The 15,307-nt window shown below is 34.9% G+C and overlaps 1 protein-coding gene across 5 annotated transcripts in view; it reads left to right on the top strand.

The window, feature by feature from the left end:
* LOC308650120 (uncharacterized protein) overlaps positions 1-15,307 on the top strand; it is a 43,306-nt gene that overhangs the window by 15,327 nt on the left and 12,672 nt on the right. For 2 of the 5 annotated variants that reach the window (XR_014022250.1, XR_014022251.1), the window contains exons 1-2: positions 95-577; positions 1,910-1,970. The gene's annotated coding sequence lies outside the window, so the exon portion shown is untranslated. Of the gene's footprint in view, positions 1-94; positions 578-1,909; positions 1,971-15,307 lie in introns of those variants that run through there. The other 3 variants (XM_081296090.1, XM_081296091.1, XR_014022249.1) reach the window with 2 other exon arrangements.

Below are 15,307 nucleotides of genomic sequence, written 5' to 3'. Positions count from 1 at the left end.
TGGTTGTGGTAAGAGAAAATTAAGGTATATGGAGTTAGACGAAGCTGTCTAGATAATCTGTTACAATAGATAGATAGATAGATAGATAGATAGATAGATAGATAGATAGATATAGAGAGAGTGAGATATGGCCTAAACAGCTCAGTAACCAAAAAACAAATAGTTTAAACACCTAAATAATACTAAATCTCACCAAAACTAACAAAAGTTTTCAGTATCTATTGGAATAAATATGCTTTAGCTTTTACGTAGATACCATCTTGCTTGGATCTTGCTGAAAAAGAAATCTATACATATAGGCCATGAAGTACTATACTGATAACTGGTAAAATGGCCTTCCATTTATGAACTCTTGTGAACTATGATCTTGTGGTCTTCCATGCTTTCTTTGGATAATTTGTTTATTTATTGTTTTGTATGTGGGGGACTGGGGATTGAAACTAGGGGTGCTCTACCATTGAGCTACGTTCCCCAGGCCTTTTTATTTTTATTTTGGGTCAGGATCTACTGTGTTGCTGAGGCTATCCTCAAACTTGAAATCCTCCTGCCTCAAACTCTCAAATATCTGGGATTACAGGTGTGTGCTACCATGCTTGGCTCTTTAGAAAATGTTTTATATCTGTTCATAAACTGCTGAGTAAAAACCTGGATTTTCAAAGTTGTGCTAAGGTTAATCTCACTACATGTTCATGGAATTATTTGTTATCCAAAGTGATTTGCTTAGTATATACTAAGTCAGTTTCCATTAATCATTTTTAATTTAAAATTATTACTCAAAATTGGTAAGATTCCAAGGCAAGCAGAGGATCTATCACTTTCTACGACCTTTTTTTTTTTGTGTGTGTGTGTGTGTGTGTATGTGTGTGTGTGTGTGTGTGTGTGGTGCTGGGAATTGAACCCAGGGCCCTGTACATGCAAGGCAAGCACTCTACCAACTTAGCTATAGCCCCCGCCCCTGGGGATCTATCACTTTCTGAAAAATTTGTGGAAGTAAAAATATTTTCTTTTTGTAAATGGTAACTGATACACAATTTCCTCGTAGGGTGTAAGTTTGGGGACTTATCTGTTTTAATTAAAGCATACCCTGCCTGTGTATTTGTGGATAACTTAAAAGAAATGGGTATCTTGGTGAGAGTTCATGAGGTTGATAACTGCTGCTGAGTTTGAAGGATTGACTCAAACTCTGGTCAGCAGTGGTATATGAATGCCAAATACTAAGAATTTCTGGAATGTAGAATTGCACAGCACTGATAAAGTTTGCTTTGTTCCCCTATGTGACTTGACCCATTGAGAAAATGTGGTTCCCTAGGAAGTTTTAATAGTTCAAAGTCCTTAGTTAATAAAGAAAAAGGCCACAACATAATTCAGCTTGTTTTCACCTGCTGCCTCAAAGATTAACTTCCTTAACCTTAATGGGATAGAGTTATCCTTTGCTTTGAGAAAGTAATTTATGGAGCTTTTCACTTTTGTTAATTTCAGTAAGCATGATGCTGCTCCTGTTTGTGAGGATTTTGTTTTTGCTCTGGGTTGGTGTCACAAACTCCTAAGTCTTCTGCAACTTAAGAACCTATGGCAACTTCATCTAAAACCAAATCTCAGGGAAAAGCACACCCACTTTTCTGTATCAGCTTAATCTTTTACTGGACTCATAAGGGTTTTAAATTACCTTAGGAAAGTAGTGACTGATAGAGCTTAACCTTCAGTTTTCCTCATTTATTTTCATAAGAGAATGGGAGTGGAATTCAAAACATTCAAATTTGGAGTTAATGTGCGTCACTCCGCTGAGAGTGATAAGTTTTGTGTTTTTCCAGTGGGAAACTTTGATACACAATGGGATACAAGTGTGTTATATACCTCGTTATTCCTTTCTGTTTTTCTTCTGATTGTTGCTTACTCTTTCAAAAATCAGCTGACTGTACAAGTTCTCCCTGGGAGCAGATTTCAGAACAAAAGTGATCTATAAACAGCACGTAAGTCTCTCTTTTTTTGGTCAGAATTTATAACTTTTCCTATTTTTATTTATAGTCTAAATTCACTTAACTGCAGCTTTTTAATGTTACATGTGCATATTATGCTGTTAAAAGAGTGTAGTTTCTATGTTTGCTTACTTATGCTATAAGAAGGATTTTTATTACATAATGCATGCTGGAGCCATATTAAGTAACGTGGTCTCTTGCCTGTTGTTTCTTGTAGACAACAGTAATGATTGAAAGCTATTTGCATATGCGGTCTCAGTGTATCACAACATTTTATAGAAACTTGGTAGATGAACAGAAGACATTCATGAAGCTTTGTGCTTGTTTTGAATTTGAGACATTTTCTAGAATATTTCTGTTAGGGGCTTTTTTAAAAAAAAATTTACAAATTGTTGTCTGTATATCTGAGAAACACCTGCTGGGAAGCTTTCTTCAGGTTAACCAAACCAAAAGCTGAAGAAGGCTTATTCCTGTTGACAGTGAGCGACTGTAAACATCCTCGACTGGAAGCTGTGAAGCCACAAACTGGCTTTCAGTCGGATGTTTGCAGCTGCCTACTGCCTCAGACTTCAAGGATCCACTTGAAGAGCAATTATCTTGTTTACTAAAACTGGATACCTTGTTTTCTTTTTGATATATTTTTTAAAAGCTTGGGTAAAAATGGTGCAAATTAAATAACTTTTAAACCTTCTTTGTATATTTTTAGATAGCTTCAGATAGATAGGAGAAGAAGTACTCTTGTGTGTATATAGAATATGGTGTGTGTGTGTGTGTAATTCTTAAAAAGAAAGTATTCTTGAGAGAAATGAAGAAATGTATTATTTTTTTTTGTTATTTTTAAAACCAGTATACTAGATAGTATTTTAAAAGTCATTCTAAAAAAGTGTTCTGTTTTATCCTATTTGTCTTTATCTGCAGTTTCAAAGTAGGTGTGTGAGCCATTCACAAAAATTTCTATTAATGAAATATAGATTATTTGAAAAGAGAAAAAAGTAAAGGCCAAATCACTTTCACATTATTTGACTTAAACCTCCTTTATTTCCTTCTTAGTCTTTAAATAATAAAGTATCAGTTAATTGTTTTTATTTTTTAGGTAGTCAAGTATGTAAAATAAACTAATATTGATTCAACTGATTCTTATTTTAAAAATCTATTTGTTCTTGTTTTCAGCAGAATAGTTTAGGCCTTGGTTGAGACTTTTTCCTCTCAATTGAACAGTTTGTGCAATAACTCATATTACCTAAAAATAATAAATTCTATCCTAAATATATGAAAGCTGTTTAAGATTGAGAAGCCTATGATGAATCTCTGTAATGAACTTAGTTTCTAGTTCATCTGTTTTTGTAAAACTTTATTTTTCTTATGGCAAATTTTTAAAATATGAATATTTATTTGCTTGAATTGTTGAAATTAGAAACTTTAAAAGAGGTGAAGGCAGCATCCTTTATGTTCTGAAACACAGTATTTTAAAAATGTATTATTTTCATTAATTTAGAATTTATAGCTTCTGTTCCCCACTTTACTGCCCATTGATGAAGTGATAGTGAAGCAGTGTGATTATCTCATTATTTTAAAATCGTATCCATTCTCATAGCTGTAATGGAGAGACATATGTATAGAAATGCCTGTAAGTTTCCCTTGTACATAAAGCCATCAAGTGAAAAAACTCAATTAGTCATGCCAGCCATGAGAGGTTAGTTGGCTGCCACTGAAATGCAGGGGACTGGGTGGGGGAGCCCTCTGTCAGGCCCTGGGGTCTGGAATTGAGAATGTGGCCTGTTTTAATAGGTAAACAGAAAACACTTGGAGCAAATAACTCAGCTGTGTCCCAGGGAACCTACATTATTTCCCAGGGAATGACTATAGGTTGGAAGAAATGGGTAAACTTTTCCTGGTTCTTTGACCTTCACTATCTTTAGGTTCTCCGAGTGTGTTATTTCAAGCACCCCCACCACCTCACTGCTTTCTAAAATTTCCATTTTCCTCTTCTATTTGCTTATTTCCTTCACATAATAATTGCTTATTGGAATTTTCTTCAGTTGTAAAAATTACAACATTCTTAGATATTCTTAAACCAACAAATGCAAACCTCCATAAAGTCATTCTGGTTAGTTTTAAAATTGATACCTACTATTTGTTTCGTTTTGTTCCCCACATTTCCACAGTAACAATCTAAAATGCTATTTAAAAATATTAACAGTGTGCTATATAGTTGAAATAAGATCTAGTACATTTTTTTTTATTTCACAAAAAGAATCTAACTTTAAAAATTTACAGTATTACATTCCTACAATTAACCTGGACAAAGTTAATGTGCACTTATGTAAGATAAATTAACATTTTGCATAAATTAGAAACCATTACTAATTACTTTCATGTGTTTTTTTTTTCCTAATGGTTTTTTTTTTAAATTTCACGTTTGTATCAGCATAATAAAATATAATACATGAACTAGGACATCATCTTTTTTTTCAGTGCTGGGGGTCAAAACCAGGGCTTCTTACATGGTAGGCACATTCTCTACCACTGAGTTGCACTCCCAACTCCATAAGCTTTTTAAAATGGACTGTAGTAGATCAATTACTGAGAATAAGATACTGTCAACGTGGATGCTAGATAATCATAACTTGAATGTTTCTGTAAAGTTAGTAATGTTTAAATAATAGCACCATACTGACTAACCATCATGACTATTGTACCTTTCATTTTTATTTATGATTGCCAAAGTAAAAATGGGCACATCCTTGGATGGGAGCTTCCTAAAGGAAGTATAAGAGCTTCTAAAATTAGCAGTGGTGATTCATTTGAATGATACTTACTCTTCCTGATCCTAAAACTCTGATTTGAACCTGCATTTCATTTCATAGTGATTATGTCTATAAATACCTCACCTATGTAAACCCTTTCCTCCCTGAGAGAACAGCAAAAACCAGGGTAGGGGATAATGGAGACAAGGGAGTTGCATGTAAGTGTAACCCTGAGTAGGACTTGAAATTTAGACTTTTGTGGCCCATGTCTGCCCAGATTGCTATCAGAATTGCCTTTTTTTCTTAAGCCAAATTTTAACTAACTATTACTATTTGGATTTAAAAAAAAAATAAAACTTTCCTAAGGCTGTCAGTTTTAGGTGATTTATTAAGACAAATTCAAACTTCCAGTTGCTTTTTTATATTAGAAGAGTAACAGCATGTTAATTGTTTCTTTTACCTTTTGAAGTAACTTACTCAAGATGATTCTTAAGTATACCATCTTTTTGTTTGTTTGTTTTTGTTATTTTCATTACAATTCTTATTATACATATATACCACAATTTTTCATATCTCTGTTTGTATGTAAAGTAGGTTGACACCCAGTTCGTGTCTTCATACATGTACTTTGGCTAATGATGTCCATCACATTCCACCATCCTTGCTAATCCCCTGCCTCCTCCCTTTCCCTCCCTCCCCTCTTCCCTATCTAGAATTCTTCTATTCGTCCCATTTCCCCCTTCCTACCCCATCATGAGTCAGCCTCCTTATATCAGAGAAAACATTCAGCATTTGTTTTTTGGGGGAATTGGCTAACTTCACTTAGCATTATCTTCTCCAACGCCATCGATTTACCTGCAAATGCCATGATTTTTTATTCTCTTTTATTACTGAGTAAAATTCCATTGTGTATATATGCCACATTTTTTTTTCTATCCATTCATCCACTGAAGGGCATCTAGGTTGGCTCCACAGTTTGGTCTCACTAAAATAATGGAAAAGACTTTCTTCACATTGTGCTATATCAGAATAAGTATTCAAGATTCTGAATAGATGTGGAAAATATATTTTATTTTCTTTATTTTTATGTGATACTGATGATCAAACCCAGTGTCTCACACATGCTAGGCAAGCACTCTGCAACTGATCTACAACTACATCCCTCAGGGTTTTTTTTTTTTTTTTAATATTTACTTTTTAGTTGTAGTTTGACATGATACCTTTATTTTATTTATTTATTTTTATGTGGTGCTGAGGATCAAATCCAGGACCTCGCACGTGCTAGGTGAGCACAATACTGCTGAGCCACAACCCCAGCCCCAATAGTGATTTTTATTATTGTTTTTCTTCTTGATCTTGCTCTTAATGGCAAAAGCCAGTAAATAAAATGAAAACAATACCTTATTCTCTGAATGTGCTTATTATTAGAAATAATAGTCAATGAATTAAATATTTATTTAATATGCTTTTTTAGTTGTTAGGCATGGACAAATTACTACTCATTAGTATACACTTTTTAAATTTGTAATGAAAATGCAGTGGGTAAGTTAATTTTGCCAGGTGATAATCTGCTTTTCCTACTTTTTAGATCTGATTGTTATATAAGCTCAGTGATCCAATACTTTGAGAATTGAGGCTTTTTGACACAAATAAAATAATAATAAATAAAAAGATTGGGAATTCATTTAGCACCAAAGCTAAATGTAAACTTACTGTCCCCACAGACTTCAGCATCCTGCAGGTTTAAAGAAATTAATGAATGTAGTCCATCAGATACATTTACAACTATATGAGTAACATCAGAACCTCTCCATAGCTCTCCTTTCAAAAACAATACAAGAAGGTCTCAAGATGTAAGATATATTTTGGAAAGCATGTTGGAAAATATAAAGCATTATTCAGTGTGATAAGGTATCATAAACTGTTTCATTTCAATGTGCTTCCTTGTGCTTCTGACCACTATTTCTAAATTTTAGGTTTGGTGCTTTTTTGCTAAAGAGTTAAACTTTCAAAAAGTGAAAGTGCTAATACCAATTGTCTATAAGTAAAGAAAAATTTATGTAATAGCAGTACATGCAGTTAAATATAGGTAAGTATCAGTGCCATAAAGCAATAGCACTTATAGTCATTATTTCTACTGTCAGTAGAGATAAATATATATATATATTCAGGATGTGATGTTAATGCTATAGAAACATTGTTACCCTGTTTAAGTGAAGATTTACTTGCACTGAGTGTAATAATGTTGAAATGAATCCAAGAATTAGTAAAAGTTTCAAATTTAGATATTTAAATTTGAACATTCACATTTTGTACTTAGTAGATCTTAAATTGCACACTAAGGAAATTATTTTACTAAATTACTTAATTTTAACTTTCACATTTGACTAAAATTATTTTTAGAATTTTAATTTTTAAACTATGAAAAGCCCATCTAGAAATTTTTATTTTCAAACATTTGTTATTTTTCATATGTTTTGATGGCCATATCAGATATATAGTTGATTTTGCCTGATTTTTATTATTCTCTTTTACCCCCAATAAACCTGAAGTTTTCTTCAAATAAATTATGACAATCAGAAATTTAATAAGACATTAGGAAATTTTCACATTTTTTTTCACAGAATATTGTTCAACTGTACCATAAAATAATCATGTAACCTTCTATACTTTTGCTTTAGATTCTGGGCTGATTATTGATTTCATACTTGATCCTAAGTCTCTGAGTAATTAAAAATAAATCATAATGAGTTATGAGAAATTCTAAAAATTTAAGGTCATTTAAAAAGTATGAATTTCGTTTCTCAGAATTCAGTTTACTAAAATATAATTTATTTGTTCTTTTTGTATAGAACAGAATCTATTCAGATTATTGGTACAGATTTAGGTTATTGCTACAAATTGAATGTATATGATAAGTTAATAGCTAATTAAACCACCTATTAAAATAATTCAGTTTGCCGCCTGAGACAAGGGCAGGACTAGTGCCAGAGAAGTTAGGGTAATGTTTTGGATCAGAAAACAAGCATTCAGAGTCTGGTATGAGCAGTCCTATTCCCTAAATCTCCAGAAGTAGTAGCTTACTTATCCTGAAGGAAATTTTAATTCCCAGGGATGACCAACACATTTATTATTTTTAGATGAAAGAATATAATTATTTGTAGATTAAAGAAGAATAAGAGAACACCAATAAAGACAAGGATTTTTTTTTTAAATGAAGAATGACAACTCTATATCTTAGATTAAGATATTAGTTAAGTGTTAAGGTGCATAAATGCTATAGTGCATCTCTTTTGAAGCCTCTTCTAAGGAGAACATGCCCCATCTTCTGCTGCTCTCTAAGTTCCAGCTACACAGACTTTCAGTTCTTTGAACAACCTTGTTCTATTCCTTTATGTCCCAAGGCCTTTTCCTTAGCTCTTCCCTCTCCATAGATTGAATGCTCTTCTTTTTCTTACCTTTACCCCTAAACGCATACACCCATGCATGCACATACGCAGGCATGCGCATTCATTCTTTTGATTTTGTTCTACATTGTTTCCTTGTGGAGAGAATTCTCTATTTTTGTTCATGCCGTGGGCAATTTCTTCGTCCTAAGATAGGAATCATGAAAATCAGCCCACCATGTGGGATTCTGGGAGGTAAAGCATTTTAGACAGATAAAAAGAACAAGTGCAAGTAGCCAGAAGTTGGATCAAGCAAAAATTATGAAATATGTCAGTACCAAGTGGGCTAGACAGGGTCAGAGAGCTAAGCAATGGACAGGGCCTTGTAGGTCATAGTGACAAGTTTGACATTTACCAATAAGTATTGGTTTAATATTTGTTATTATGAAATGTTCTTTGAATTTTGAATTTGGTTAAATTAAATGATAGCACCTTAATCATAGTGTCTGACCCTATCTGAAGGTAGTAGTTTTTTCGAAATGTGTATAACAGCTTGCTTCAAGAAATATGAAGTACTTACTTGCATAAGGGATATTGAGTGTTAGGGGCTGAAGAATACAAAGTTGACAAAGCTTTGATCCATGTGGTGGCTAGTAAGAGTGGAATGATATGATGTTATGTGGACCAGACATCCAAGATTATTTGAATCCCACCTGAGACCAGCCAGACTTCCTTGAATAGGTACCTCAGGAATTATATGCTAGGAAGGGGGACAAAGAAACAGTATAGCTTCTTATCACCAAGTAGGGCATCTGCTCCAAACCCAATATAGAATACTAATGAGATGGCCTGGAATAATTCATCTTACACTACTTTAACCTGCAGCCCCATATTGGGCAGTTGTATGTAAGAGAGATATCGAAGAACAGAGGCTGAGAAAGTAAAAGAAAAATCAGAAGCTGTTTGCATGGTACCACTTTCTCTTTGTAGGAAGAATATCCTTAGGGGAAGTCTGTGTAAACAGTATAAAGACCATTCTTATGTGTTCTTAAACCTTCACTTTTTCTCAGTGGCCAAGATAATGCCTATAAAACCTCCTCTGTATGTGTTTGGGGAAGGAGGGTGTGGAGAATATGGAAGGGGTGGAAGAGGGAGGAGGGCAAGGAAAGTGCTAATATGCAGCTGTACTTTTCCCAGATTCTAAATTTTTCCTCAAGAAGTTTTGCTTGTAGTGGAGTAGATGATGTACAAGTGAAATGAGTAACATTGGTGAATGATGTCTTAATAAGTGGTGGTAATGATGAAATTCTAGATGACATTTATTGGGTCTTTGCTGTATGTGAGGCACTGTTTGAGGTGCCACAGTTCAATCTTCCCAATAGTGACTTACTTAACATCACTCTGGAAGTGGCAGAGAATCTAAAGTAAAAAATAAAAAGCACTGAAGCTTTCATAAAAAGACAAGAACAGCCAGTTTAAGCTAGAAAGGTGGATAGTATCTGTGGTATACTTTCCTCAGATTGAGGACATGAAGTACAGGGAATGTTTGGAGAGAAAAGTTGGAGTGCAGGATGGGGTGTGTGCCTGGAGAGATTGGCTGGGCCAGCTGTTTGCTTCCTGATTAGTCTTTCCCCACAGGTAAGAGGGAGCCTGGAAATAGTACACTAAGAAACTATGCTGGAATGTTTTGGAAATGTGCAAAAATCTGTTTTCAAGCTTATAGCAAACTACACTTTTAAATAGTGTTGAATTGTAGGTTGAAGTTATTATGCAGACATGTTTTGGTTCCCTTGAAAGCTGAAAAACAAGGGACAGCTCTTGCTGCATCTGTAAATAGGCTGCTATCTGTTTTTCTTCCTTTTTGTAGTTGTAAAGAATCATTCATGCCAGCATAGTTTAATGAGCTTCAGCAGCTGTTAAATGGAATTATATATTCTGTTCAGTGAGGGCCTTCTAATGCTGCCATTGTCTCCTGACCATCTTGGTATCTTCTGTAGCACCAGAATACTTCTAAATCACAATGGCCTGAGTTGTTCTTAGTTCAAAAAATTCTGAGGTCCGAGTCAAACTGGACCTGTAATGAGAGAGGCTATTTTGGCAAAGGTAGCCATAATAGATTGTTATTTTTTCTACATCACAGCTTCCCTCTTTACCAAGGACTGTGAGGAATGCTAGAGGAAAAGTTTATTTATAATTTTCTAAATATTTTTAAAACAAAATTATTATCTACCAAATTACACACAGGATCAAACTTTCAATCTTTGAAATAGGAAATAACTAACTCCATAGATAGCTGATGCTGAGGGAATGGAATGAGACTTGGTTCTTCTCTTGTTCCATAGCTGTTATTCTTAGAGATTCTTGGACATGTGTTGCAGTATGAGTTTGAAGATTTTCAACTTCCAATATATTATTGCTCTAAATTCAAATTAAGACTAAATTAACATTTAGTCTTCCTAAGCTGTTTCTCTGAGATGACCACTTTTCTCTAGTGCATTCTAAAAAGTGCCAACTCCCCTTGTGCCACCAGGAAGTCACTCTTCATTCTGGAGCCACCAGGTTCTGCTCTGGGTCTCTGATATGAGGGAGGCCAACCTGTTCTAGGCTGATCTCAGTGGGATCTGCCCCTTGCTCTGGGATGGAACTTTTTATAGCTGGTACTTTTTGATCAAAAGGAAATAACTCCAGGTTGGATTAACTGCACAAATCTCTCATTGCCCAGGAGTTATAAAGTTCTGTGCTTCTTCATACACAGGATGACCCTCTTGTCAGATATCTAAACTCTCCTTCTTTGAACAAATATTTACATTTTTTCCACAAACATTTCTACCATAATTTTGCCATAGGAAAAAATATCTACTAGGCATATCTCACTATCTGTTACATGAGAAAAACAAACCAACCAACCAACAAAGAGGTCTATGACTTTCAGGTTACTATAAATAACTACTAACAGATAAATCCTGGTGAAGTGCTCATTTAACCAATTAAGTGATATTTAAAAATCAAACAGAGAACCAGAGAATAAGCACAGGAAACAGATACTTTATGAATAAATGTACACAGATAAATTGCAGTTTCATATTCTTAGACTTCCATTTTTTACATTTTGTGTTCTATATGGGTCTTCCATAGTTTTTCATTATTTATAAATTTGAACTGTTCATCAAATAAGTGTTACATTAATTCAATTGTGCTATTCTGATTATATGTTACATCTCTCCACCTTTAAATTTATGGCAATATATACATTGTAATCTCTTCACTTTTACAACTCTTCTGAAGAGGAAGTTATTTTGATGAACAGTGATAAGAAAAATATCTCTACGCAATAAAAGGAGAAAAGCATGAGAGTTTTCCATGTCTTTGTCTTTATTTATAATACTAAGGAGATGTTGAAAATTTAGGGAAACTGTTCTGGGTATATAGTTAGAGCACAAGTTTCTGCCAACACAGGATTTTTCAAAGTATTGCTCAATAACACATACTCTGGTGCTATTCAGCCAAATTAATTTCTCAATTAACAAGCGTCTTATGTTGCTGCACAATCTTCTCAGAGATATGTACTAAACAATCTAAAATCAAGGACTGCTGCATGAATGGTATTTATGTAGCTTAGCTACAAACATTTTACTGTCTTCACATAGTGGACATTTAAGATGAAGACTGTCCCTGGCATTGTACAAGCACAGTAGGAACACTGGCCTGCTGACTAAACAAATATGATTGCCAAAGTGAATTATTAAATTCCAAATGGACTCACTAGAGAATGTCACTCCTTTTTCTCCCACACAACTTCCTACTTTTTTATTAGATTTTTCAACTCTTGCAGATAATTGCCTTATTTTGCTAGTCCTTACTATAGTGGTTTCCCACTGTTTATATTTTAAAACTAGTACTTGGATGAGTTTCATTGAAGCAGAACAAATAGCTCTGTGTATGCATCTGTGCAAATATCCACTTAGACTTGCTTTATTAAAAGTCCCAGTGAACTTTCAGTCTAATTGTTGGACTGACCTTGTACCACTGCTGAGACAATCACATCTTCTAGCCACTGTTACTTTTCTAAACATGGGTGACTTCACTTCGGTATTTCCTTCAGAAGACTATTTGGGAGACTCCCTTCCAATAGAGGAAGTGGGTTGATGAGAGCCAGTGTTCTCATTCCAGACCTTCACATCTCTGGAAAGCTGCATCCTTTGTAGAAAATAGATCTGTGTGTGTGCCAAAGTGTAACCCTGACGTTCATCAGGGCATGGGGAGGAGGTCACATATTCCTTGTCTGTTTCAGCAGTAATCCTCCCATTTGGCAGGAGTTTGAGAGGAAGTACTTAACAATGGGATTTTATAAAATTCTATGTAGTAAAGAATGTTTTTATAGTTGAATGGATCTACAGAAATTTTCTTTTTCTCCCCCCCCCTCCATAAGTGGAGGGTGTTTAAGAGTAATGTTATCTGTGGGTTTATTGGGAGGATTTGGCTGTTTTATTGAACCTTGTGGAATAATTTTTCCATTTTGTCATTTCCATGAAAGGTAGTCATCAGAAGAAAGAGTTGTAGCTTCTTAACTTCATACTGGTCTCAAATGTTTTCTTGAAGGGGAGTTAGAGAGGAAGTAAAAGTCTCTCAGGAAAGTAAATTTATCCAACAACCAAAGTTCTTTTAATGTCTCCAACCTTACCAGAAACTATAAAGTTATTTTCTTTTACATGTGCATTGTAAGATTTGGTAGTTAAATAAGCTTTAAACACAAATAGCTTTCTATTAAAAATAAAAACTGCACGAAATAGAGGAAAAGATATTGTTGTCATCATCCCCCCTTTGCTTCTAGCCATGTGAGGTCTCCAAAATAGCTGCTGACAACACATGTCTCCTGGGTCTGGTGTCCCCATCAGATAGTGTCAGATTATCTGCAATTACTATAGAAAGTTAGAGGATAACTTCTGAGGAATACGGTTAGATCTCTTTCCTCCAAGACCTACTAGGTTTATACATCTAGTATACAAGAATGGCATAGGTCTTCACTAGCCAGTGACCCATGTCACCATAACAGAGCAAAAGTTACCCTTTTGTGGTTGAAACATTTCAGTGTCTGCTAGGGAAAAAAAAGGGAAGCATAATATCACCAGTGTACTTTTAAATTTATCATACAGTATATTTAGACTGTTAATTTCTAGTCTCTAAAAAATAATTGAGATTTACTTGGTACAGGATCATCATAACATTATAAACTCTTCCTCATGGTAGGGGCATTAAGTTACTTGGTCCATAGCTTTATTGAATAGTAATCCCACCCATTGGTCATATAGACAGTGTTTGGATGTCTTCTGAGTCAAGAACTAATGCCAACATCACATTTTGCACATATCAAATTAATCTATTCACTTGATAGATGCTTATTGAGCTTTTGCCCACATAAAGATATGGCAAAGAATAAGGCAGCCTCCTTATGTAAAGGAGTTAACATTTAAATGAAGATAAACCATGGAGACAGTGATTGCATGAGAGAAATTATGGTTGAGTTGCTGCTGAGAGTTTTAGGAGAAAAGGTATATACAGAAGGTCTATAGAACTTAGAATCAAAAAGCAGTTCAAAAAAGACACATTTAAACACATTGAAAGAAAGACAAGCAGATCCTGGGCAAATTAACCAGTGGAGCAGATACCCCAATAGCTAGAATGTATGCAAAGCATGGAGGTGTGGAAGGCAGGCCCTGGTCAGAAAGAGCTGCAGGTGGGTCTTCTGTTTTAGTCAATGTGAAAAGAAGAATGTACAGAATCAGGGAAATGTGGCATGGAAAGGCAGGCAGAGGAAAATCTTCAAAGGGGGCCTTCAGAAGAGGAGGAGAAAAGTGAGGCTAGAGTGTGAAAAAAATAAAAGGAGGAAGAAGTCAACAGTATCAACAGCTGAAAAGAAATGAAGTAATTAGCCATGAGCAGAAAGGTGTCTTTGTATGAAGGAGGATGAGAAAACATTAGAATAGATTTGTAATGGGATGCAGTAATATTTGGTACAGAATATATTTAGTAGGAAATGATGTAGGTCACAGCTAAAGGGAATGAGAAAAGGGAGGAAGGTGGAGATTCAGAAAAGCTGCTGTGAGCCTGATGTGGTGGACACATGACTGTAATACCAGAGACTGACTTGGGAAACTGAGACAGAAGGCAAGCCTCAACAACTTAGTGAGGCCCTAAGCTGGGGATATAGCTCAGTGGTAAAATGCCCCTGAATTCAATCTCCAGTATCAAAACTACAAATATAAAAAAAGAAAGGTGGACATGCACTGTGCTTCACTGAGTGAAGGCTAAAATTAGAAGCCATAAATTTGGGGTAGTATGTATTTACTTTGTGGCATCAAGTCAAAAGTCCAAAATATAGGCAGAAAGGAGAAAGACTATGGGCATGGGAAACTCCACATGAGAAAGAAATTTTCCATTGTTTGGCATGTAGGGCACCATAGTTATAAAAAGGGACATGATAGAGGTATTTTGAGAAGTCATACAGTTGCCTTATCTAGAAGAAGTAGCTTTGCTCCCTTTTCCTCCTGTTAACAGTTTGGCTGTGTCATGACTTTTAACTACACAGAGCCCACAAATCTGACTCAGCTTTATGAGAGTTTGGAATATAATATGTTGTTTATTTGACGAGTCATTCTTACTTCCCTCTTTGCTCTAGCATTACAGTTGGTGTGTACTCTGCAGTGGTTAACTATTTACAGTGGTATTTGATGTATTTGGCCCCATTTAGAAATGAGTTAATCTCCACAACCGAATTTTCCAGATAACTGAATTTTATCCCATTTAAAACTAAAAAAATAAAACAAGACTGTTTTGAAGATGTATTTCTGTTACTTGGTTTCTCTGAAAAGAGTAGTGGACCTTATTTACAGCATGTTCTTGATGACTTTCAGTTTGGGCTGTAAACATCAGTTAATGGAGTCCACCTCTTGCATATAGAAGCCTTTGATTTGGGGGTTTTGGTTTTGGGCTTTCACTGCTAATCTCACTATGACTAAATTGTGCCTTAGAAACAGGGATTATGTCTAATACTTCTCTATCCCCTACAGCACTCAGAACAATGCCAATAGAAGGTCCATAAATACTTGGTTTATTTCTAAAGATAGCACAATTCTTTTAATGTTGGCTCACAGTTCTTTTAATGTTGGCTAAAGGCATATTAGCTTTTTTTTTTTTTTTT

Source organism: Spermophilus citellus (assembly GCF_964194105.1).
Source record: "Spermophilus citellus genome assembly, chromosome: 5".
Classification (NCBI taxonomy): domain Eukaryota; kingdom Metazoa; phylum Chordata; class Mammalia; order Rodentia; family Sciuridae; genus Spermophilus; species Spermophilus citellus.
This window is presented reverse-complemented; position numbering and strand designations above follow the sequence as displayed.